Source organism: Ascaphus truei, chromosome 6, assembly GCF_040206685.1.
Source record: "Ascaphus truei isolate aAscTru1 chromosome 6, aAscTru1.hap1, whole genome shotgun sequence".
NCBI classification, from domain to species: Eukaryota; Metazoa; Chordata; class Amphibia; order Anura; family Ascaphidae; genus Ascaphus; species Ascaphus truei.
The window spans coordinates 120393005-120397078 of NC_134488.1; positions in this window are offsets into that span (position 1 = coordinate 120393005).

The window sequence follows — 4074 nt, forward strand, 5'->3', positions numbered from 1 at the left end:
CTGGCCTCTTTTCTAATCATCTCTCTATGATTCACAAACCATCTTCTCTTGTGTATGTCAGAGTGTAAGGGAGAGAAGCCTGCAGCAGGGGAGAGCTGGGCCCGGCGGCAACTGCTTTTGCAACCGCCAGCCCGCCAGCCACCACCGAGTCCTGGCCTGGGACCAAGCTAAGTCAGGATATTTATTATGTATTGTGGATGGGGTGGGGGGGTGTATTATGTATTGGGAAAGGGGGGATATTTATTATGTATTGGGGAGGGGGGTGTATTTATTGTGTATTGGGGAGGGGGGGTGTATTTATTATGTATTTGGGAGGGGGTGTATTTTTATTATGTATAGGGGAGGAGGGTGTATTTTTATTATGTATTTGGGAGGAGGGGGTGTATGTATTATGTATTAGGGTGTATTACATAGTTACATAGTAGATGAGGTTGAAAAAAGACATACGTCTATCAAGTTCAACCTATGCTAAATTTAGACAACAGATACTTTATCCTATATCTATACTTACTTATTGATCCAGAGGAAGGCAAACAAAAGCCCCAGTGTCATATCATCCAATGATATCTCATAAGGGGAAATATAAATTCCTTCCCGACTCCAAGAATTTGCAATCAGATTACTCCCCGGATCAGCATCCTTCCCATGTTTACTTATTTGGTATATCCCTGTATACCTTTCCCTTCTAAAAAGATGTCCAACCTTTTTTTGAACAAATCTATTGTATCTGCCATCACAGTCTCCATGGGTAATGAATTCCACATTTTAACTGCCCTTACTGTAAAGAACCCTTTCCTTTGTTGCTGGTGAAATCTCCTTAACTCCAACCTTAAGGAATGCCCCTGAGTCCTTTGTACTGCCCTTCCTGTACTGTCCCCAACTATATTTGTATATAGTTATCATATCCCCTCTTAGACGCCTCTTTTCTAATGTAAATAAATCTAATTTAGCTAGCCTCTCCTCATAAGTTAGATTGTCCATCCCCTTTATTAATTTGGTGGCTCTTCTCTGCACTCTCTCTAGTTTCATAATGTCTTTTCTAAGGAGTGGTGCCCAAAATTGTACTCCTATTCAAGGTGTGGTCTTACTAATGTTTCGTAAAAGGTCATAATTTTGTTTACTTCCCTTCCATCCATTGCCTGTTTAATGCAAGATAAGATCTTGTTTGCCTTTGCAGCTACTGCATGACTTTGGGCACTGTTATCCCCCAATTTATCCCCATTTAATTTGTAAGTCGCCTGCTTGTTCTTGCTTACCAAATGCATAACCTTGCATTTATCTGTATTAAACCTCATCTGCCATTTACCTGCCCAAGTTTCCAGTCTCTCCGAGTCCTTCTGGAGAGAAATTACATCCTGCTCTGATTCTATTACCTTACACAATTTAGTATCATCAGCAAAGATGAAGACTTTGCTCTCGATGCCAATCTCAAGGTCATTAATAAACAAGTTAAAAAGCAGGGGTCCCAGTACCGATCCGTGAGGTTCTCAACTCAACTTAAGCCCAACCTGAAAAGGTTACATTTATGACAACCCTCTGTTGTCTATCCTTCAACCAGTTTTCAATCCAGGTGCATATATTTTTACTGAGTCCAATTTGCTTTATTTTGTACATCAGCCTCTTGTGTGGAACCGTATCAAAAACCATTGCAAAAGATATTTTTATTATGTAGTGGGACGGGGAAGTGTATTTATTATGTATTGAGGAGGGGGTGTATTTATTATGTATTGGGGAGGGGGGTATTTATTATGTATTGGTGAGGGGGTCTATTTTAATATGTATTGGTGAGGGGGGTGTATTTATTATTTTTTGGGAAGGGGGTGTATTTATTATGTATTGAGGAGGGGGTGTATTTATTATGTATTGGGGAGGGGGGTATTTATTATGTATTGGTGAGGGGGTCTATTTTAATATGTATTGGTGAGGGGGGTGTATTTATTATTTTTTGGGAAGGGGTGTATTTATTATGTATTGGGGAGGGGGGTGTATTTTTATTATGTATTGGGGGTATTTATTATGTATTGGGGAGGGGGGTGTATTTTTATTATGTATTGGGGAGGGGGGTGTATTTTTATTATGTATTGGGGAGGGGGGTGTATTTTTATTATGTATTGGGGGTATTTATTATGTATTGGGGAGGGGAGTGTATTTTTTATAATGGATTGGGAGTGGGGAGAGATGATGATGAGGAGGAGGGATGGGGAGAGCTGAGAGAGAGGATGGGGGAGGGAGAAAAAAATTGCAGTCTGTATTAATATTAATGGGTGTAAGGATTATGGAGACACGCCGTTCACGGCGTGCCTCCCACTTACCTGCTGCCTCGCCTGACATCATCTTGACTCGCAGGGACGCCGGAGAGAGGCGCGCGAGATCCTGCACTGTGCGCGCGCGCACACGTTCTTCTCTCTCTTCTGCCCTCGGATCAGGGCGTGGGGGTGCGCACGCAGCCGCAGGCGCTGCTACACAGAGACGCGGCCACACGGTGGCGCAACCGCCTCTTAAAGGTACAGGTTCCAAGACTGTTGCTGCTATTGAATGCAGCCAGGTTGCTGCCCTTTATGCCTCATCTCCTGGGACTCATAAGGGACCTATCCCTGCTACAGCTGACTCCTTCTACACACCCCTTTATGGCTGCAATCCTATTGGACCCTCACTCCTTTATATACCTGCCAAAATCACTGGTTCTTTGGTTGAGCATAGTATCAGTTGTCCTTACCATTCTCTGCCTCCCTAGTTCTATTTTTACAGATCTCCTCGTGTATCAAACCGGCTTCCGCTACGTCTTCCTGTACCTCTGGCATCCCGAACTCGGCACACGGCAATTCGACTCTCCGCATCTCTGGCATCCCAACCCTGGCTTACGGTAAACGACAACGTCCCTCTCTCTATCCCTGGATTTGGCAAACGGCACTCTCTACCAACCGTACCTCTCCTGCCCGATCCGGAATCCCCAACCAATCTACTTTCAAGACGTGTCCTCGTGGCTGTGGGTGGTGTTCCTACCTTCCCACCTCAGCACCGTGGTCCCGTCTCGTTTGTGGTGAGCACATCCTAACATTATGCTCAACCCAACAAACATGGACCAAGCTGAGGTGGAGCGGACTTTAAATGCCCATTCTGCTCTGTTTACCAGATTAGAGACTTATTTGGAGCAATCCGATAGACGCTTGGATACCATGCAGCAAAGCCTCCATTCTCTTACTCTTCAGGTCCGAACCCTCACTCGGCAATCTCCTCTCGTGGCACCTACTGCACAGCCTAACCCTTTTTCGTTATCTCCGTTCACTCCGGAACCACGTATTCCGCCACCAAGACATTATGCGGGGGATCCTCAAGGATGTCCGGGATTCATTAACCAATGTCTTGTACAATTTAGGCTCTCTCCCTCTCGCTTTGTGTCTTCTGTCTCCAGGGTCGGCTACATCTACTCCCTTCTCACCGACCAGGCACTGGCGTGGGCCTCTCCCATCTGGGAGCAACAGGGGGCGCTCACACAGGACATCGATCTCTTCGTTGAGGAATTCCGAAGAGTTTTTTACACACCAGCACGAAAGTTAACAGCAGCTTCTGCTCTTCACCACATTAACCAGGGAGACCGTTCGGTTGCTGTATATGCGGTGGAATTTCGCACTCTTGCTGCTGAAACAGGTTGGAACGATGACGCCCTATCCTCCGCGTTCTGGCAAGGATTATCGGAGACCCTAAAGGACGAGCTCGCCGCACGAGATCGTCCTACTAACCTAGAGGACTTAATCGCTCTGGCTATTCGGGTGGATCAACGCCTGCTGGAACGTAAATATGAACGTTCTCATTATCGTTTAAGGGTTCCAAGAACTCTTGCACCCTCCTTCGTGGCTCCGTCACCTTCTTCCGGGGACATTCCTGAACCCATGCAGTTGGGGGGCAACCGACTATCTCCGGCTGAGAAGTTACGTAGGCGCACGGCCGGTCTTTGCATGTATTGTGGCAATTCCACTCACGCCGTGGCCCAGTGTCCTCTTAAACCGGGAAACGCCAGCTCCCACTGAGACCCGGGAGAGTTTCATTGGGAATACTGACCCCTTCTTCCATCAT